Source organism: Mustela nigripes, chromosome 17, assembly GCF_022355385.1.
Source record: "Mustela nigripes isolate SB6536 chromosome 17, MUSNIG.SB6536, whole genome shotgun sequence".
Taxonomy (NCBI): Eukaryota; Metazoa; Chordata; class Mammalia; order Carnivora; family Mustelidae; genus Mustela; species Mustela nigripes.
Genome location: NC_081573.1, coordinates 36,255,571 through 36,279,175, shown reverse-complemented (window position 1 = coordinate 36,279,175; position 23,605 = coordinate 36,255,571).

Sequence of the window (23,605 nt, the reverse complement as noted above, 5' to 3'; positions counted from 1 at the left end):
CTGGGGGAAAACGGGGGAATTAGAGAGACGTGGAGATGTTCCAAATGTGCATTTTCTTAATAATTAGCACATCACACACCTAGTTAGCATCTCATAAATAATCATAAAGTATGTATTTAATGAATCATTTTACTTTGCACTGTCAGAGGTTAACAGGAAAGCAAAATGGTTTGCTTATTTTAAAAATGGGATGCAGTTGTTCTTTGGGTACACTATGACTAAAAAAATAATGAAATGCTGCAAATAAGCATCCATCACACTAGTTTTAAAAACACTGATAGCAATAGATATATATGTATACATATCTGTCACATCTTTCAAAACACCCTATATTTATATATGTTAAAAAATAGCTATCTCTATACATTTATGTTGTGACAAGCATATGAATATGCATGCATACCGAGATTGTACATTTCATTTTTAATCCAAGCCTTTCTGTCAAACTCGTGTCCCAGGTTGCATTTTGATGGTATGTGTTTTTCCCTTTCTCTACACTATCAGGAAAGGGACTTAACAAAACCAGGGATCGTAAGTATTTTTACCTTCCAACTACCTTATTAGGATACTCTTCTACCTTTTTCTTATCTTAAAATATTTCATTTGTTAGGTTAATTTTGAAAATTCATCTATTTTTTAAAAGTAAAATGTATTTCACAACTAATTGTGTTAAAATAACAACATTTTAGGATTTTTTGTGATCCTGTAAAATGACAGGGCAGTTTTCTTGCTGGTCTCTCACCTAGGCTTGTTTACGTATCTTTAGCCAGCTAAACTAGAGTAGGATAGTCCTAGATGGCCTTGCTCTACATATACGGGATCTCAGCTGGGAGACTGGCTGGGATTAATGCACCTCCCGTTGCACATGGTCTTTCATTCTAGTCTTATCCATAACATAACTGGTCAGTTGGAAGAGAGAGAAATCTCCAGATGCAGGGTATCCTCTGATCTGGTTTTGATAGTCAAACGACATCTTCCACACTCTACTGGTCAATGAAAGTCCTAAGACCATTCAAGATACAGAGAAATAAATTCCACATCTTGATATAAAACCTGGAAAATATTGTGAGCATATTATTTCATTTACCACAATACTACCTTGGAGTAATAAAATCAGCAATCAAAAATAACATTTTTGCTAAACAGAGTGACTGATTGTTAACTCCCACTTGCCCTGGCTCTGAGATCTAGAGTCATTGATATGCTTTCAAAAAGATGAAATGGAATAGAGAATGTTTACCTGCATCCATGATAAGGAATCTTGATACATCTCTCAAATTCAGTATTAAAAAGCCCTCCCTCTAGAATAACTTTATCCTTGTACTAAAAGAGAACGCCAGGCACTTCTCTACAAAACTGTTTCATCCATATCACAACCCTGTCTTCCCTAAAACTTATTGGAATGTAGTCCCAAGATCAGGATTTCCTTGTCTCAGGATCCTTTGTTCTCATCTAAAGTGACATTACAGGGTGCCTGGGTGGCTCAGTGGGTTAAGCCTCTGCCTTTGGCTCAGGTCATGATCTCAGGGTCCTGGGATCAAGTCCCACATTGGGCTCTCTGCTTGGCATGGAGCCTGCTTCTTCCTCTCTCTCTGCCTGCCTCTCTGCCTACTTGTGATCTCTCTCTCTCTCTCTGTCAAATAAATAAATAAATAAAATCTTTAAAAAATAAATAAAGTGGCATGACCATAACATTCCAGGCATGCCATCTTCCTGTTTAATTCTCTTCTCTATTTCCAAAGCCAATTTCTCTCTCATTCTTTCTCTGTCTCTTTTAAAGCATTCCGTGCTCTGATCTGCAAGACATTATCATCTGCTTTATGGTTCTGATATATTATTCTTACCCCAATATTTAAAATAAAATATTTTAGAGGCTGTGGTATTTTTTAAATTACATTTTAGAAGATAGGGACTACTTTGTGACTCTGATTCCACTGCTTACATGGCTTCCTGATTCTGGAGATTTGAGCTGGGGCGATATTATCTTCAGAATTCCAACTTGCATTCTAGCATTAGGGACTGATCATGCTGAGTGTTGAGGGAATTATTTTGTTCCCTATCTCCCAACACTGAAGAAAAGCGTTTCCGTAGGATGTCTCTTGCTATAATTATTCCAAGTGCTAACATTTTTAAAAACATGCTAACCATTTTTTTTAAGTTACAGATATCTCAAAAGAATGAAATAATATTCAGTATATTACAAAGAATGAGTGTCCTCTCGTTCGGTACCACCCTTCTGATGACCCAGTCACTGCCATGTGAATGTCTGACTCTAGCCTATGTTTCAGGTGGGGGAAGAATGGGTTTTACAAGGGGTCTAGGATGTGAACAAGTACGTATCCACATGGGTTGTGTGTCTTGTTTCTGATGGTGCACAGTAAAATTTGGGATGTGCATGTTTGTCATTTCTGCTAGACGATCTACAAGTAATGCCCAGCCCTATTCAAATGATTATTCAAATGATTGATTTTTTGCATGTGTGAGTTTTTGAAAAATGGTGTCTCTCAAAGAATTGGTCCATTTGATCTAAGTTATCGAATTTGTGGCCATAGAGTTGTTCCCAGTATTCCTTTATTATCCTTTCACTATTCATGTGATTGGTAGTAGCGTCCCCTGTTCCACTTCTGATCTTAGTAATTGGTATCCTCTTTTTTTTATTAGTTAATCTAGCTAGAGGCTCATCAATTTTATTATTTTTTCAAAGAACCATCTCGGAGTTTCACTGATATTCTCTACTGATTTCCTGTCTTCCATTTCATTGATACCCGCTCTAATTTTTTTTTTCCTACTTGTTTCGAACATAATTTGCTCTTTTCCCCCCTAGTTTCCTAAGGTGGACAGAAATGATTGATTTTCATTTTTTCTTTTTTCTAATATATGCATTCAATACTATAAATTCACCTCTAAGCACTGCTTTCACTGCATCCTAAAAATTTTTATACGTTCCATTTCCATTTTCATGAGTACAAGATACATATTTTTAATTTCCTGTGAGTTATCTTTTTTTTAAAGATTTTATTTATTTATTTGACAGACAGAGATCCCAAGTAGGCAGAGAGGCAGCAGAGAAGTGGGGGGAAGCAGGCTGCCCGCAGAGCAGAGAGCCCGATGTGGGGCTCAGTCCCAGGACCCTGGGATCATGACCTGAGCCGAAGGCAGAGGCTTTAACCCGCTGAGCCACCTAGGCAACCCTCCCTTGAGTTATCTTCTTAACCTATATGTTATTTACAAGTGTGCATTTAACCACAATGTATCTGGGGGTTCTCTGGCTATCTTTCTGTTATCCATTTGTGGTTTAATTTTAGTTCAGTCTGAGAGCCAATATGGTATGATTTCTATTTCTGAAGTTTGTTAGGGTAAGTTTCATGGCTCAGCATATGTTCTATCTTGGAGAATGTTCCATGTGAGCTAAGAAGAATGTGTTCTCAGCTCTTATTGGATGAAACCATCTCAAGATGTCAGTTAAACCAGTTGATTGATGGCACTGTTGAATTCAGCTATGTCCTTACTGATTTTCTGTCTGTTGGACCTGTCCACTTCTGATATTTTCTAACTATGATAGTAGATTCATTTATTTCTCACCACAGTTCTCTCAGTTTTTCCCTCTAATAGTTTGACATTCTGTAGTTAGACACATGTACATCAAAGGTTGTTATGTCTTTCTGGAGAACTGTTCCATGCATCATTATGTTACTCTCTTCTTCATCCCTATTAACTTTCCTTGTTCTGAGGTCTGCTCTTTTGGAAATTAATAGGACTACTGTTACTTCCTGATGACTAGTGTTAACATGGCATATTTTCCTCCATCGATTTACTTCTAATCTATATGTGTGTTTATATTTAAAGTGGAGAACATATAGCTGGCTTTTGTTTTTTGATTCACTCTGACAACCTCTATCTTTCTTTAATCAGTGTATTTAAAACATGGACATTCACAACGATTGCTGATACAATTATTGATAGAGATACTGACATACTTGATATTCTGCTTCAGATTAAGATCTACCATATTTGTTATTGTTTTCTATTTATTTTCCTTGTTTTTCTTCCTATTTTTGTCTTCTACTCTTTTCTGATATTTTTTTTTAAGATTTTTTATTTTTTATAAACATATATTTTTATCCCCAGGGGTACAGGTCTGTGAATCACCAGGTTTACACACTTCACAGCACTCACCCAAGCACATACCCTCCCCAATGTCCATAATACCACCCCCTTCTCCCAAACCCCCTCCCCCCAGCAACCCTCAGTTTGTTTTGTGAGATTAAGAGTCCCTTATGGCTTGTCTCCCTCCCAATCCCATCTTGTTTCATTGATGATTCTTCTACCCACTTAAGTCCCCATGTTGCATCACCACTTCCTCATATCAGGGAGATCATATGATAGTTGTCTTTCTCTGCTTGACTTATTTCACTAAGCATGATACGTTCTAGTTCCATCCATGTTGTCGCAAATGGCAAGATTTCATTTCTTTTGATGGCTGCATAGTATTCCACTGTGTATATATGCCACCTCTTCTTGATCCATTCATCTGTTGATGGACATCTAGGTTCTTTCCATAGTTTGGCTATTGTGGACATTGCTGCTATAAACATTCGGGTACACGTGCCCCTTTGGATCACTACGCTTGTATCTTTAGGGTAAATACCCAGTAGTGCAATTGCTGGGTCATAGGGCAGTTCTATTTTCAACATTTTGAGGAACCTCCATGCTGTTTTCCAGAGTGGCTACAAGTATTATTATTTGATCCCATTTTCTTTCCTCTAACATTTTATACTTTTTTTTTTTTTTACTCCTTTTACTGGTTGCCCTAGAACTGTAACATAGATGCATGCATAGTTTTAAGTCTACTTTCAGTAACGCTGTATCACTACACAGGTATTTTGTGTACCTTATATTAACAAAATAATCCTACTCTTCCCAATCTCATGTGTCATTGCTATCATTCGTTTTACTTATATATAAGCAATATACAAGCATATATAAGATGATATATGTAGGCATATATAATATACTAAATTGTTGCTTTTATTCTTGAACAAACTGTTATCAGTTAGATCAATTAGTATGAAATACAAAAGTTGTTATAGTCCCTCTTCATAATCTTCCTTTCTTTAGGTAGATCTGAGCATCCGACCTACAGTATTATCCTTCTCTCTAAAATATGTCCTTTAACATTTCCTGTAAGACAGGTCTACTGGTCTACTGGCATAAGTCAAGCAGAGAGAGTCAATTATCATATGATTTCAATTATTTGTGGAGCATAACAAATAGCATGGTGGACATGGGGATTTAGGAGAAGGGAGTTGGGGGAAATTGGAAGGGGAGGTGAACCATGAGAGATTATGGACTCTGAAAAACAATCTGAGGGGTTTTAAGTGGTGGGGGGGTGAGAGGTTGGGGGAACCAGGTGGTGGGTATTAGAGAGGGCAGGGATTGCATGGAGCACTGGGTGTGGTACAAAAACAATGAATACAGTTATGCTGAAAATAAATAAAAAATAAATTTTAAAAAAAAAGGTCTACTGGCAACAAATTCTCTCAATTTTTGTTTAAGAAATTTTCTGTTCTACTTTTGAGGACAAGTTTCAAAGAGTACAGAATTCTAGGTGGTGGTGGTGGTGGTGGTTGTTTTTTCTCCTGTCCACACATGAAATATTTTACTCTACTCTCTTTTGTTTGCTTAATTACCAAAGAGTCAGATATAATTCTTATCTTTGCCTTTCTGTAGTTAATATATTTTATTCCTCTGTCTTCTTTTGGGATTTTTTATTTTTGATGTCCTGAAGTAAGAAAATTATATGCCTCAATGCAGGGCTTTGGGAAGGAGGCAGGCATTCATCCTGCTGAGTGTTCTCTGAACATCTTGGACCTATGGTTTGGTGCCTGACATTAATTTGGGAAGAATTTCAGTCACTTTTCTCCAAATATTTCTTCTGTTACTTTCTTTTTGCTCCTTCTGTTATTACTATTACATGCATGTTACACTTTCATAGTTGTCAAATGCTCTTTAATATTTTATTGCGGGACTTTTTTCTTTTTTCTTTTCTTTGCATTGCTTTTTAGTTTTAGGAATTTCTATTGTCATAGTCTCAAGCTCAGAGATTCTTTCCTCTCTTTCCTCACATAGACACTTGAAAGGCATTCTTCATTTCTGACAGAGTTTTTGATCTCTAGCATTTCTTTCTGTTTCTTTCTGAGGATTTCTGTCTTTCTGATTACATTACCCATCTGTTCTTCCATTCTGTCTACTTTATCCATTAGAGCCCTTAGCACATTAATTATGGTCCGGTATATTTACAACCTCCCTGCCATGTCATAGTCGGATAGTTGCCCTGTCTCTTCAAATCGTGTTGTTTCTTTTGTTTTGTTTTGTTTTTACTTTGAATTTTTTTCTTGAGAGAAGGACATGATGGATAGGTAAAAGGAATTGCTATAAACAGACCTTTAGTAACATAAAGGTAAGATGTGGGAAGAAAGGAAGTATTCCATAGTCTTGTGATTTCTGTCTCAGTCTTTTTGTGAGACTATGCCTCTGGACTGTCAACTTCATCAGTTTCTCAGTTTTTTCTCTCCCACCCTACCCCTTAGGTGAAACAGGTGGCTAGATTGGGCTGGAGTTGGGTATTTACCATTCTCCAGATCAGTTAAGCTCTCATAAAACATCAGCAGATTAGGCCCCCTCTATGAATGGGTTCCCCTGAAGTTTTTAACTCTCAGATTTAACCACACTGAGTTTCCAGCAACTGGTCAGTTATGGTGCAGGTTTTCCTACCCTGACACTGATTCCCTAGCAGTTTCTTCTTGTGAGTCTGTGCTCTGGTAAACCTTTACTCTCTGTATTAGCTGTCTTCAATGTTGGGGGCTACACTTTATCATGTCCTCATGAGTCCTAGAAGAACTGGCTTTTTAGTCTGTTCAGCCTTTTATTGGTCTTTCTTGAGCTGTTGTGACAAATTATAAGCTCCTTACATACGGAAACAGAACCTACTTTGTCTAATTTTTTTTTTTTTTAAAGATTATTTATTTGACAGACAGAAATCACAAGTAGGCAGAGAGGCAGGCATAGAGAGAGGAGGAAGCAGGCTCCCCGCTGAACAGAGAGCCCGATGTGGGACTTGATCCCATGACCCTGAGATCATGACCTGAGCTGAAGGCAGAGGCCCAACCCACTGAGCCACCCAGGTGCCCTCTAATTTGATTTAAAAAATAGTTTTTAGTCTTCAAAAATCACATGGAAAAGTTAAGAGTTAGATGATATGAATCTTGCCTTCAGTCCTAAAATTATTACAGATCTAAACCTCAACTAGAAATAAAGACCTCATATAACTAGGCCAGAGTTATTCTTACAAAACCCCAAAGTTTAAAAGCTATTTATTATTGATTGGTCTTTCTGTGGCCCTTCTTCCTCATTTTCTTCCCCATTCAACTCTTCTTTCTGTTACTCTATGGCTTCCATAGAATTAATTAATTAATTTATCCACACTTGAATTTAGCAAATATTTATTACATACCTGCAGTTATATAGCAACTATGCTAGATATTTGGCACAAAATAATGAGGAAAAATAAGCAGGGCCCCCGTAATATTGGAGTTTATAATTTAATAGGGAGAGTTGTATAAAATATAGAATTCCACAAATAAATATGAAAATACAATTTTGATAGATTTCTATAACATAAGCACATGGTGTGTTGTGACCAATGTACAGAAGAGTGAAGACCATCTTTAAACTGAGTAATTGAAATAAAATATGGAGGAGAAATTCCTAAAACATGGGCCAAGTACTCTTCTAAATGTTTTACTTTTTTTTTTTTTCATTTAAACTCCATAAAACTCCCCAGCAATAGAGTAAATGTTCTCATTCATTCTTTTCATTCTTGCTCTCTCTCTTACACAGACATACATAGGAGACCAAGGTAACAAGATAATTTATAACTTGCCAAACATCATATAGGTATTAATTATATGTCCCTCCCAGTCCGTACTTCTCACTGACACCACAGTACCTTTGAACGTAGAAAACAGAAGCAGATGGAACAAGACTTTTCTGTAAGGTCCCCATTAACATTCTGGCTGGATTATCATTTGTTGCAGAAGGCTGCCCTGTGCACTGTTGAATGTTTAAAAGCAACCTTAGATTTTACCCAGTAGATGCCTCCCTTCTTCAGTTGTGATGATAAATGTCCTTGATTTGGGGGGAGGTGATCAAGTCCTTCACAATGGGGGACCCCTGATATAGAAGGACTTTAAGGTGTTTTTTTTTTTCCTGCTGACAGTTGATTAATATATATGCTAATTAACAAATCTATGTATATGTTAGTGCTCCTTATGAAAGAAAGAAAATAATTGCTTATTATCCATTTCTTCTTCTCAATTCTCTTATCCCAAGCCTAATCACTATGAGGCATATAAAAAGCCTAGTCAGGTTTTATGTTAGATGTTGTGAGGAAAGCTATGTCATTATTTCTGTAATTAAAGGCGATCCACTATTGGTACTCAAACCTCATGTAAGAGAGCTGGATGTTTATTTTCAGTTCAGTTTTAAATATGATGCAAATTTCTTTCAAAATTATTTATGTTTTATTATTCCATTGTGAGTATGTGTGTGTATGTATGTGGTGTGTATATACATATATATATGTATATACATACACACACACCACATACATATACATACATACACATACATACTACATCTTCTTTATCCATTCATGTGGATGGACATGTAGGTTCCTTCCATAGTTTGGCTATTGTGGACATTGATCCTATAAACATTCGGGTGCACGTGTCCCTTTGGATCACTACATTTGTATCTATAGGGTAAATACCCAGTAGTGCGATTGCTGGGTCATAGGGCAGTTCTATTTTCAACTTTCTGAGAAACCTCCATACTATTTTCCAGAGTGGCTGCACCAGCTTTCATTCCCACCAACAATGTAGGAGGGTTCCCCTTTCTCTGCATCCTTGCCAACACCTGTTGTTTCCTGAATGGTTAACTTTAGCTGGTTAATTTTAGCTGACTATTGTGGGTGGTATCTCATTATGCAGCCATAAAAAAAAACCCAAAAAACAAAAACAAAAACAAACGAAGTCTTGCCATTTCCAACGACATGGGTGGAACTAGAGGTATTATGTTGAGCAAAATCAGTTAATCAGAGAAAGACAATTGTCATCTGATCTCTCTGATATTAGGAGTTTGAGAGGCAGGGTGGGGGTTTGTGGGGGGAAGGGAGGGAAAAATGAAACAAGATGGGACTGGGGAGGGAGACAAACCATAAGAGACTTAATCTCAGGAAACAAACTGAAGGTTGCTGGGGGAAGACAGGGGAGGGATAGGGTGGCTGATGATGGACATTGGGAAAGGTATGTGCTATGGTGAGGGCTATGAATTGTGTAAGACTGATGATTCAAAGACTTCTACTCCTAAAACAAATAATACATTATATGTTAATTTTTTAAAAATTATGTTTTTCTGTATTTTTTGGAATGCTGGAAAATATGGTGAGTCATCCTAAGTTCTAATTCCCAGTTCTTCAGAAGAGAACCAGAAAACTGGTGACTACAAGACATTCAAGGTTACCATCCAGTGGTGACCAGCAAGCTACAGGCTTGTGACCCAAAAACAATGCCTACCAGTATCATTTTCTCACTATCTTCTTTCTCCTCTTTATGAATTTGAAACATCTGTTATATAATTATTTAATACTACTTTTGAGGAAAAATATGATGAATTACTTGTCTCGGTATATTTCCTCTTGCAAAACAATACTTAATGCCATTTAAAAGAAAAGTAGTTAAGGAATACTAATTCCAAGATTGTGTATATTTAATGAAAATCTTTAACATTTATCATTCTTATTTAGATAATGGGAAGTAATAGCATGCCTTCCTGAAAACAGAAGATTCAACATAATCACATTACATTAATTAGAGATCATAGAAGATAAATTTTAGCATATGTCAATGTTGCACACCACCCAGGCCTATTTCATTAGATGTTGTCAAAGGCTCAGAAAACTGCCAATCATAGTAACAACTAACTTCTTTTAAAAGCCATTCAACTGAGTTTAATTATGATTAAGTATATTTGATCTGAAGGAACAGTAAATACACAAATGCCTCCTGGCAATCTTTTTAGAGTCTGTGGTGAACAGTTTCTGCTCAAAACAAAGAAACATTTTTATATATACCAAAAATATAAAATAAGGAAATCTGGTTATATTCAGTAAGTGAAATTTTATTTTTCTTGGCAGAAAAATAGCAAATGGGAATACCCAGTTCTTACAGGGCAAGCAAATTCGTAACTCTAATCAGGAACCTCAAAGATAGCCCAGATTCTTCTATAGGTTCTTCTTGTCCACCAATGCAAAAAGTTAACCAACATAATCTAAAAATCACAAATTCCATGGGTTTTGCTTACAAGCCACCTTTTTCTTTCTACCCTTGAATTCACCAGTTTTATTGTTTAGATAATCAATAATTTTTATTAGGGTGACTTTAACAAAATAACTGGGTTTTTCAGTCCTCTAAATTCTCCCTTTTCCTTCCTTAATTCATTTTCCCCAGTAGAAAAAGGAAATATGAACATGATTTTACTCCGTAGAGTGTGTCTTCAAATGTGCCCTGCAGAAGTTCAGCATGGCTGAGGAGGTACTTCTGGGAGTTTCTGTGATGTGGTGATGTTGGTGTGGGCAAAACATGACCAAGTTGCAGAGAAGAGGTTTAACAATCACCCCCGCCCCAGTATCAGTCACAGCAATCCACTCTTCTTTCTCCATCAAAGACTCCTTTAAGCAAATGGTCTTACAGCAAGCCGTCTTCACCATTATCATCAACAACAGCAGCAGTATAAGAACTAAAGCTCAAAGTTCATACTGCTCTGACTCCCACCTGATTTCCATTTTTCTCTCTTCCCCCCTTCCCTGTTCTCTCTTTTTGTGTCTTTCTCTCTCCCTCTATCTCATCATATTATTATTTTTTTCAATTCACATTTCCTAATACTCCACCTGCTGTCCATTTAGTACTTCATTTTCAAGCAATTTAGAATTTCCTCAATGCAAATTAATATTTCTGTATTTATACCCTGGAACCTATTATTCCCATTGTCTGTAATTAGTACACACCGCCATCTTCTTTTGTTTTAGATACCTGATCAGATTCTGTATATACTTTTGAAGCTGGCTAACCATGAATTTGTCACCTTGTGTTGAAGATGACTTTCCTTATCCATGCAGATAAAGTTAATCACTTATCTCTTCCAACTCCTTGCATAAAAAAAAAAAAAATCAATGTGACTAATACATGCTTTATTGTTTTTTTCTTTAGATATTCACCTATAATAAATAACCTGTTAAGAACATTATTTTAGGTCTTTACTTAATTGCTTGTCTAGTCTGGCTCAATGACTCTTTTGAAATAAATAAAAAAGTAAGTATTTCATTTGTTCTCAAGAATATATTACTTCAGACCTCCAAGATTTCAAGTACCTATCCTCTATTCTTGACCACTGTATAACCTCGAGCACGGGAAAAGACCAATCCAGAAATCAATCAATGTTATACTCACTGCTCCCAAGTGATGATGTTCAATTAGAGCCTAACTTCTATATCAGAAGGTTTGGGAGATGCCTGCTGGACACAACATACTTATAAATTGCTGATTTTATCAAAGAGGATATTACATTAGTTTGGTAACTGCTTAACATTACTACATTCTCAAGTAGCTGAAATAATAATATATTATAATCACCATAAAAAAAAAAACAATATACTATGATTGGTATAAGGGAGAAACAATTGTTCTATAGCCTCTCAATCATACTGAATGAGTTGCACTGTAATCAGTGCTATTATTAAACATGATAGAGAAATTTGGGTCCTTCTGTATTTTTCTCTATCCTTATCTCCCCTCTTCCTCACTCCAATTTTGGGACCATGCACAGCTTGGATTAGAGAAATCTTTGTATTAGATTCATTCCATAAGAAAGGCCAGATATTTGCCAAATTTTTTTTTTTAATTTTAAAGATTTTATTAATTTATTTGACAGACAGAGATCGCAAGTAGGCAGAGAGGCAACCAGAGAGAGAAGGGGAAGCACGCTTCCTGCTGAGCAGAGAGCCCAATGTGGGGCTCAATCCCAGGACCCTGAGATCATGACCTGAACTGAAGGCAGAAGCTTAACCCACTGAGCCACCCAGGTGCCCTCCCCTGCAAAAAGTTTTTCTTATAAAGAGATAATGTTGATGGAAACTGAAGAACCAATAGAAACTTCTCAACTCTATCAAGGGAGAAAATCAGATAGAAGAAAATGACAGAAAAGGCAGAGGGGTGAGGTGAGGGAAACCAAGAAGCATGTCTATGTTGGGTAGAGTAGGAAAGAATTGGGAAGATCCAAGAGAGGCAGCCCTGGCAAAAGGGAGTTTGTAAGCATCAGATAAATTGGAGTCCAGATGGTCCCACTGGGGATTCAAAGAGGGAAGAACCTTTGTGCATCATATTCTGAATTTTGTGTCTCTGCATTATTGTCTAATAATTGCATTTTCCTCCTGGCAACAGATTGTATCTTCTAACTACTGCATATTTAAACAGTTTCAGAAAACATGTCAATGGAAAACACGATCATAATGGGCCAAAAGTAAAACCATGTTTTTCAAAGAATATACTCACACTCCTTCCTAAGTTCATATGAAATTCAATATAACATTCATATTTTCAGAAATATATGTCTCTATATTACATTTTCATTATTGGTAAAATAATTATGCATTTTTTATGTAAAACAAAAAACTATTTGGGATCACAGTCTGGATATTTCTCCAGTGATTTTACTCCACTGAGATGGGCAATCTTATTAATTCAGATTTTTAGAACATCTTCTTATTAAGAAAAAACAAAAACCAAAGAAACCTCTCCACTTTCCACAAGGTGCAGCCTCCAAGAGATTTTATATTTCATCTGTAGTAAATGTAATCTCTTTTCCTGGTCTTTAAAACACCACAGGGAATTGCAGGAATCATTGGTTCACTGATTAGTACAAGCGATGGACTTATATTATACTCAAAATCAGTTCTCTGGAGGGCTCTTATTGTTGGTCATTATTTGAGCACAAATGAAGTTCTTAGCTATTTGTTGGTTGCTAGCCATCATAAAATAGGACAGACATGGAGTCATGGATAAATACCTCCCCAGAGTGGAAATAAAAAAATTCATGTGGTCTAGGGATAAGCAATGCATTCCAATCCCACATCAAGATTGTCCATAAGCAGAAGAGTCCTTTTTATAGGCCAGATGCGTAGGTCTCACAAGCATATACTCTAAAATGAAGAAATTTAAAGACTATGGACTCTGAAAAACAATCTGAGGGTTTTGAAGGGGTTGGGGGTGGGAGGTCGGGGGACCAGGTGGTGGGTATTAGAGAGGGCATGGATTGCATGGAGCGCTGGGTGTGGTGCAAAAATAATGAATACTGTTATGCTGAAAATAAATAAAAAATAAATTAAAAAATATAAAATAAAATGAAGAAATTTAGAGACATCATCTTAAGGCTGGCTAGGTAGAACACCTCTTTAGAAATGGGCCTGGAGAAGAGTTCTGATTACTGTCTAGGCATGTACTAAACTTTTAGATAGCATGCATGTAGCACCCACAGAAATGAGGAAGTCAGTCAGTTGAGCATATTCCCACTGTTTTAGAAGGCTGTTCATTGCTATGATGTTCTGGCCACTCCATGGTCTGCCCACTGGTCTTGAAAGAAAGATTTGATACATTCAGTAAGTCAATTAATAGGAAAAATATAATTTTTCATGACTGCAACATGTTTGCAAGTTTCCATTTGGCAGGTGATGGAGATGCCTTTAGGACACAGCTGTTTAGGAAACATTGTGTTGTGGGACATGTCAGAAGAACAGAAGTAAAAAAGAACTTCAGGAAAGATATACTGATCACATAGTGATTAAATAATAATCCCATCAACCATACAATTGAATCAAAATTGTGTTTGGCATTTTTCTGAACTCAGTGTAGCAGAGAGCTTTACACATAGTAACCCGAAGACATAGTAAATATTAAGTATACCTTAATATTAAAATTGTAATTTTAAGGGCACCCAGGTGGCTCAGTGGGGTAAAGCCTCTGCCTTTGGCTCGGGTCATGGTCCCAGGGTCCTGGGATTGAGCCCCACATTGGGCTGCTCTGCAGGGAGCCTGCTTCCCTTCCTCTCTTTCTGCCTGCCTCTCTGCCTACTTGTGGTCTCTGTATGCCAAATGAATAAATAAAAATATTGAGGGTTGCTGGGGGGAGGGGGTTTGGGAGAAGGGGGTGGGATTATGGACATTGGGGAGGGTATGTGCTTTGGTGAGTGCTGTGAAGTGTATAAACCTGGTGATTCACAGACCTGTACCCCTGGGGATAAAAATATATGTTTATAAAAAATAAAAAATTAATTAAAAAAATAAAATAAAATAAATTGAGAAAAAAAATAAATAAAAAAAAATAAAAAATAAAATAAAATTGTAATTTTAGCATTAACAGATAGGTCATTTGTGATGTATAGATAGTCCCGAGTGCTAAATATGAAAGTTGAAGAAGCCCTATCTCCTGTCACAACAGAAATTTGCTGAGACAGGTTAGTGATGTCTGCCACAGGAGAAGGAAGAAGAGTGTTGCCACAGTGTTGGCCGACTCTAACCTATAACCTGAGGAGGTGGAAAATTAGGTAGATTTATTTCAAGCATGTCAGATATGCTCTTGGTAGAAATATGGAAGATGTAAACCTAAGAGTCAGAGGATAGTCAGATCCAGTGTAATTCCATTTCTGTCTAAATGGGAAATTTAATACAAGGCATCTTGGGAGCACACTACAGAAGTCTTCCTATCTGCCTGAATGAGTGTCAAGAGGGTTTCACAGTAGAAGAAATTTTTGACTGACCCTGGAAGGCAGAGACAGGGTAGGTAGGAGCCATGAATTTAAGGCAGAGAAAGCAGCATATGCAAAAATGACAACAGAAAAAGAAAATGCATTTGGGAAACTTTAAGCAGATCAATTGTGCTGCAGCATAAAGTTTAAGGAGGACAGGTGGACAACGTCAGGATCATAAATGCACTGTCAGCAATGTTGCAAGAGTCTCCGTGACATGCTGTCAGGGGAATTCCACCCAAGAAATGTGAACTTGAGAGAGCTGCGTATACTGGCTGTTTCTACAGAATTTGTCAGACCACACTTGCTGGTGTCTCCCTCATTCCAGGTTCACATTTTTCATTGGTATTCAGTTTGCATTCATGGCTTCTCATGACTGTATTAGACCTAGTTACTCACACACAATACCATGTTGAAGATCACAGGAAAAAAAAAAAATCTGTCTCTTTCACACTAATTCATTGTTCTGATGCTGAATGCACCTGACTTTATCTCCATCCTCTTCTCCCATCAGGCTGGGAGAACCTTCATTAGACTTGCCCATCCCTCTGCAATTCTCTTCCTCCAGGATTGATTTTGAGACACATTATTATGGATTGAATAGGTCTGTACTAAAAGTACCATCTTTGTAAAGGCGCATTCTGAAAAGCTTTCTATGTGGGACAAACCATGAAAAACAAGAGTAGACAGAACAATTAATGAAGGGAACCCGAATACTGAACTGCACAAATCAGTTTTGTGCTTCCATTTCTTTTCCAATGTGTCTTCATTTATATTTCAATACTTCGCCACAGCTTAATTTTAGAGAATTTATTTTCATGTCAGAACCCTTTGAGATGGACCTAAATAAAAGTAAATGAAAATGAAGACTGCTGTCACCATGCAGCTGTACATATAGATTTTAAACCTGATGGGAATTTAAAGGCATTTCTTCCTCATCATTCTTAATGGAACCTAGAATTAACAGTCAGCAAAGTTTTCTAAATTCGGTTATGCATCCTACCCACCAGGTTTTGCTTTGCTCTTTTTCTTCATAAGGTAGGCATGGTGGGATTGGAAACACTGGAGCCAAGCAACCTTCTCTTGTCAACTTTGTGAATGTGTAGGTTACTTGGCTTCCTTAAGCCCCAATTTTTCTGCTTTACAACTCTTAAACCGTGCAAATCATAGCTGCCTCTTTGTTATTGTGTGCTTTCAGTAAGACTTATGCCACAAAACTAATACAGAACTGAAACGAATGATTACGGTTTAGATATTCAATTGCTACATTTAAACATTCTAAAGACAAAATGGCCAAGAAGCAATTTGAGAATATTCCCCCAACCTAGCAGAAATGGATAAGCTACTATTTGACAAATATGCAGACTAACCATAATGTAAAAGAAATATGTCATGTTATAAACACAGAAATATGTGTATGTCAAAGGAGTCAGTGTAGAGATCATGATAGGGAAGTCCAACAAAGCCAATTTGAGTTATTATAGAAATATTTACCATAACAATCAGGTTCTTAATTAATGGATTTTTTAAAAAGGCCCCTAGAAGAATAAGATAAGAAAACAGAAATCCAAAGGTACAACAAGGCAAAAGTTGACTAAAAATTAGGATTGATTTATTTTAGTTGTTTCCTGGGCCTCATTTTATGTAATGAGTTCTCTTCATAAGTGAGCAGTAAGTCTTTATGCCTACTGAAGTGGCCTGACCACAAGATGGTATGTGCCCTGAAAGCACCAAAGGACTAGATTTTATTTCTTAGAGTGAAGCATTTTGGAAATGTTTACTCTGATGCCTTCAAGAGAAAATTCACATATTTTATTTTATTTTAGAAACCTTTCCAGGTCAGGTGAGTCCCCTGGGGAAATGCCGTTGTAATGGAAATGTTCTTGTGCATCTCACTTTGTAAATATTTGTTTTTGTGGTTTATGATGTGTTTGGAGTTCCCAGGCTATATGAAGTTAAATTATAATTTGAAATGTGTTTCCACCAAAAAAATTGTCCCTAAGTTATAATAAATTATCAGAAACTTGCTTATGTGAAAATACAATTTTCTCTATTCTGTTTATCACTGGACATTGATTTATACTTCCCAGGTCAATGAAGGTAGAGGAGACAGGGAGAAAGCTGTATCTTGCATCTAACTGAAACTGATGTTTCACCAAATGTTCTTTATGAATTTGTTACTTAATTTAATTCTTCTAGAGAAATTCTGAGAACAAAAATTCATATAAGGAAAAGCAAACTGAGAATCAGGGAGGTTAAATAATAGCAGCATTGGAGTAGCTGTGGTTGACATTCTAAATTAGGTCTATCTAAACTGAGGAATTCTATTAACCCAATCAACATCAACAAGCCTGTGAAAAGCATAGATGCTATGAAGTCAGTAAAACAGGACTCATGAAGAAGCCTTGACTTCAAGAGGATTTTAGTCTACTAGAGAAAATAATTTCTCTTTCTCTGAGCTTTGAGAAATCCAATTAAAATCTGAAATGTAATCCACATTTCTTCTGTATAATAATCGATAAAGTATGAATGTACAAATATAAAGTTTTCTTTTGATATATATTCTAGACATTGATTTACAGTGTCATTTTACATGGTACTATGTTTGGCAAAGTAAAAGAATATATGTATGGGGTACCTAGGTGGCTAGTTGTTAAGCATCTGCCTTTAGCTCTGGTCATGATCCCAGGGTCCTGAGAGCGAGCCCCACATCAGGCTCCCTGCTCAGTGGGAAGCCTGCTTCTCCCACTCCCACTCCCCCTGCTGTGGTCCTCTCTTGCTGTGTCTCTCTCTGTTAAATAAATAAAGAAAATCTTTAAAAAAAAAAAAAAAAGAAAGAATACATGTACATATGTATACATAGAGGGTATTTTCTCTATATATGTAAATGTATGCAAATATGCATATATGAATATATATGTATATATGAATATATATGTGTATATGTGTACATGTATGTATACACACACACAAAGTATAAAACTTTAGGCTCATTTTATATATCTGATATCAGCTACTGAGTCTTCCTCATGTAAGTGTTCTTTTATATCGTTTTACTGGCAGTCAACAAAGAGATCAAGGACAGGAAACAGCAACACATTCTCACTACATTTTCAACAACTACAGTCTTCCTATTTCCCTAAAAGTGAGATGAGGACCTAAGGCTAACAGTGCACAGCCTCCCATATGTGACTTAATGTATGAACTCAGCCTGTCTGATACCAAGTTCATCATTACTTCCCCAAGGGCAATTCCTTCCCATGCCTTCCTCAGTCCCTTTATTGGCATCTATACTTTCAAAATCACTTAAACGCAGAGAAACATACTGTACATTATGAAGAACAGAGAAATCTCATCTTAAAATTAAGCTTCAGTCTACTTACACTTTCACTACTACAGGTTTTTGTCCTATTCCAGGTGAAATGCAATCACTTTAACTCCTGAGTTGTATGATTAGTTATAATAGCAAATGGTCTAATAACCCATTGGAAGCAAAGGGAATGAAAAGAAACAAGGTTAAATAAGTATATCAAGCATAAGACATATTTTAAAGATTCGTTACTAGATACAAACAGAAAAAAATGTGGATATTAGAATCAAGAAAATATGATTCACTTCCAAAATGGACTTCAGTGCCTCTGTACATTGTTCATAATACTCTCCGTGAACTGCACATTCCTACCCTTGCATCTGCTTTTTCAGATCTACCCAAATGCTCCTTCTGATTAATATTTTTGTTTAGCAAGAATAAAACAAATTATCATTATTATCTTGCTGTAGATTTATATTTTAGACACTATGCCAAATTTTATGAATTATATATACATACATGTATTCTATTTATACATATATGGAGACATTTTTGATTCTCACAATTGGTGGGGGGATGTTACTGGCATCTAGAGGGTAAAGATCAGGGTATCAGGGATGCTATAAAATGTCTTACAATGGGGGTACCTTAGTGGCTGAGCAAACAACTCTTGGTTTCAGCTAGGGTCATGATCTCGGGGTCCACAATGGGGCATGGAGTCTGCTTGAGGTTCTCTTCCTCTCCCTCTGTCCCTCCCTCCACTCCCATATTTTTAAATAAAATTTAAAATAAATAAAATTTATTTATTATAAAATTTAAAATAAATAAATTCTTTTCTTAAGATATTCATTTAAAAAAAAAGTCTTACAATGTGCAGAGCAGCCAGCCCTTCACAATGAATAATCATCCAGCTCTAAATATCAATAGTGCCAAGGATGAAAAAAACTGGTTTATACTGTATGTGTATATGATACCTACTTTTTCTTTAGAGTACTTCAAAATAACAGGACACATTCATTCACTGTTTATACACTGCACTCTTAGTAGATACATATGATGACTGTTTGGACAAATGTGATGGTTCTTCACTTTTGGCAATCACTTCTGTCAATGGAATACATTTCATATATGCATACATTCACCATGAGAGAAGGGAGAATTACAAATCTAGGTGGAAAGTAACTCGTATGTGCTTACTTCTGTAATGGTGTCGAAATTCTGCAGGAAGTGAAAGCCCCTCTACCAAGAAAGCTATCTGCTTCCCCCCATGAAATGACTAATGATCTAAGGTTCCTGGATATTCTCTGTTTAAGCAATCTGTGAAAATCACGTGGGGATTGGCTTGGTAACATTCTTCATAGAAGCAACTAGAGAATTTTCTTCATAGAAGCTCTAGAGAAAAGGGGTCCATATTGCATGCCTTTAGGCATCTTGAAGAAAAATATATCGAGAACAACTTAACCACGGTTTTATGTTTTTTTTTTTTTAAGATTTTATTTATTTATTTGACAGAGAGAGATCACAAGGAGGCAGAGAGGCAGGCAGAGAGAGAGTGAGGAGGAAGCAGGCTCCCTGCCGAGCAGAGAGCCCGATGCGGGACTCGATTCCAGAACCCTGAGATCATGACCTGAGCTGAAGGCAGCGGCCTAACCCACTGAGCCACCCAGGCGCCCCAGTTTTATGTTTCTGATTCAGTTTTTTAAGAATATTAATATTAGCTAGAAGTGACAGTGATTGTGTAGATTCAGACACTGAAAGTAAATATATAATGTAAGACAAATGAGAACAAGAGACATGACTTGTACTAATAAAAACATTTTAGAAGTAGTAGCTCTATATTATTAGGAGAGGTTATACAACAGATGATAATGGTAGACTCAAGATCTCACTGACTACTCTTACCAGCTCAATAGCTGAGTTTGTTCTAGAGCTGTATCAGAGATCACTTCTTAGGGAATGTGTCCTTTCTACCTCAAAGAGACTGAGGCGTAGTAGGAGTTGGTGCAACTGGCATTTATGTGCTTCTGTGTTATATATTCAACACCTAATTTACTCTTCATAGTAATCCTAAGAGATGGATATTACTATCTTCCTAGAATGAAAATTCCCTAAAGATAGGCTTTTGCCTTGGTGACCATCCTATCCAAAGTGCCTTTCAAGTGACCAGCATACAGCAGAAGCTTAGTTCAATATATCTTGACTGAATAAAGAACTGGAGGCACACCAGGGCTAAGGAAATTTGTCAAGTTAAAAAAAAAAATGGATTTTAACCCATATTTGAACATATAAACCATATGGGAAACAATGCTCAGTGGAAAATAAAGTAGAATTTGTGTCAGTTAACTCTTGTTATATAAGCACAAGAGCTTAATGGCTTAAAATAATTTATTTCGCTTTCATTTTTGTGGAGTGGCAATTTGGACTGTGCTTACCTATACTGTTCTCATGTAGTGTTCCTGCAAATTTCAAGTAGCTTGTTTAGCTAGTCTTGGCTGGGATAAATCACTGGGCTCAGAATATCAAAATGTCCCTAATACAGTATTCTAATGCTTAAAACAAGTAGTAAGACCAGACCTGATTCCAGAGGCGAAGCAACACACTTCCCCTCTTGATAGGAGAAGCTTCAAAGTGACGGAGCAAAGAGGATGAACACAGAGAGAACAACGGTTGGGCCGTTTTTACAAATAATCTACCACGGAACGACATAACAAAACAAATTCGTCCAGGTTCCCTTCTTTGTGGATAATGGCTTATTTAAATCAAGCACAGTGTTATCTACTGGATTATTTGAAACACAAGATGGAAGACTCTATATTCCGAGAGAGTATGAAAACTTTCTTTTAAATTTCCACTCATGGATTAACTATATTCAAAGAGTTGGTATTAATAGGCCTTGGTCAAGAGCCAGAAATGGTCTCTATAATCGGAAAAGCTGCAAGAAACGGGTCAGATTGCAGAAGTACTGACTGCAAAAGCTCAATTATTTAAATCAAAAACCCAATGCACATGATCAAATAAGTAGTTGACAGTATTTGATCTGGAGCACAGGGAACCATCTGCTCTTCTATAAACTCAAGTTTAGTAATAAATTCAAGCAACCACGTGCAGATTTAAAATTCAAATGCAGACTACATTATCAGGCTTTAATTCTAATGCAATACAGAATCTTAATTTCTAAAGAACACTGGATTATCTCCATAGGTTAGAGGGGAAAAATAAAAACCTCATTAAGAGGGTTTTCATTGATTTTCCCCGAGATCTAAATTTTGCCTTCTGTTGTGGGAAGGAAAAAAAACAAAAAACAAAAAACAAACCCAGGATGCCCATACCCAACTGAAAGGGGCAAACCGTGAAAATAAATGAGTGCTTTGCTATTTGTCACCACCTCCTAGGAGATTAGGAGTATCTCTGTTGGCTGGGAAGGAAGAGTTCCTCTCTTTGCCTCTCTTTCTTCCTTTTACCTCTGCCTCTCCCCTTCCTTCCACGTCCCTGACAAATGCGTTGAATACATATATTTTGCTATGGTATTTGCTGTTAAGAAAGTAACAGTAATTTCCCTATTTCCTTAAAGTATTTCTGTATTTAGAAAAGGAAAACAAACAAACAAACAAAACTAATGCATCTCTTTTGCATCATCTCGCCACAATATTTTAAAACCCTAAATTGGTGTTGTAAAAGTTTATCTTAGTGGATTGATAAGACTCAAACAATAATTCTGTCTAAATTTCTGATAGAATAACAACTTAAAATGAAGATATTTTTAATTTTAAAAGGAAGTTGAGCCAAATTTTTTTTATATTTGCATTAAAGTAATAAAGTTTTAATATCTAAAAATCTGGGGCGAAAAAAGGGGAAACACATTTGAAGTGAGAAAACATATGTTAAAATTAAAGGTGGGAGAAATATATGAATATTAAATTTGATAAAAAAAACTTCCACGTTTGGAACAATCTCAATAACATATTTCCCATTTTTAAAAAATATTTTGAGTTGAATGAGTTGTAAAATTTTAAGGGAAACATTGCTCCTGAAGCCTGTTTTTTTTTGTTTTTTTTTTTTTGGTCAAAACTAATAGATAATTCTACTCTTCACATATATTAGTAGGGGATAAATGAGGGATGTTGTATAGGAATAAGACAGTTTGGAGATTTAAAAGGTGGAGCAAGTAGGAATTACAAATTTCATGCACTTCAAAATTCTTCCCATAAAAGGTAAGGGTAAGATTTCCAGGCTAGGCTCTGCGGTCTGATAAACATCATTTTAAAACTCTCAGTTTCAGAATGACTGTGACCAGAAGACATTATATTCAGGTGCATGCATGTTGAGCATACCACTGACATCTGCCCTTAAAATCTTTTTTATACAAACAGCCATTGGTTTCATAAAAATATTGTTTTACAGATGCAACATGGGAGGAAATGACTTTCCGAGAGTCCCTGGCTTCGTCCAAAAATAAAACTGATAAAGGCAGATCAAGAGAAGAAAAGAATACAAAATTAGAAGGAAGGGAAAAATAAAAGGGGATAAGTCAGAGGTAGAGACAAACCATGGGAGATTATGGACACCAGGAATCAAAATGAGGGTTTTAGAGGGAGAGGGGTGGGTGGATGGGTTGGCCCAGTGGTGGGTGTTAAGGAGGGCACATATTGCATAGAGCACTGGGTATTCTATGCAAACAATAAATCTTGGAACACTACATCAAAAACTAATGATGTACTGTATGGTGACTAACCTAATTAAAAAAAATAAATAAAAGGAAAGCACACAAAAGTATTTTGTGTTTATGTGACAAGAGCCTTTACAAGCAAATGAAGACTGGAAGAAACAGACATGAATATTTTTAGAGTCTGCAATCCTGGAGGGATAGGATAGGTTACAGACGATGAGATGATCACAATAAACTGGAGAAAACTTAGTAAGGCCTGTTAGGACTCTTCTGGGCATCTCTTTGTCTTGGGAGATGAAGATGTTCCTTTCCTTTCCTCTGGGAATAGAGAGAGAGCATCTCTCTGGGGAGGCTTTCATGACCCATCTCAGCTGAAAATGGTAGAAAGATCAAAGGGACTCTCCTACTTCAGCCCTTTTCTCCAACGCTTCCAGCTTGAACTATTCAATATACCAAGGTGCCATATTTTCCCATGGCATGTTCGGAACTCTATCAAGGCTTCTATTCATATTTTCTTTAAACAACATAAAAGTAACCTGGAAGTACAAAAAATAGGAGAGTACATATGATTTGATTCTAACATAAGGAAAACTTAGATTTCAACTACTTCTTGGCTTTCCTGTAGTAAGAGCAGAATAAGAGTACAGTTTACGATGATTAGAACCAATACTACTAGAAGATATTGGATATCAGTCCAATAATGGAGGGATTAT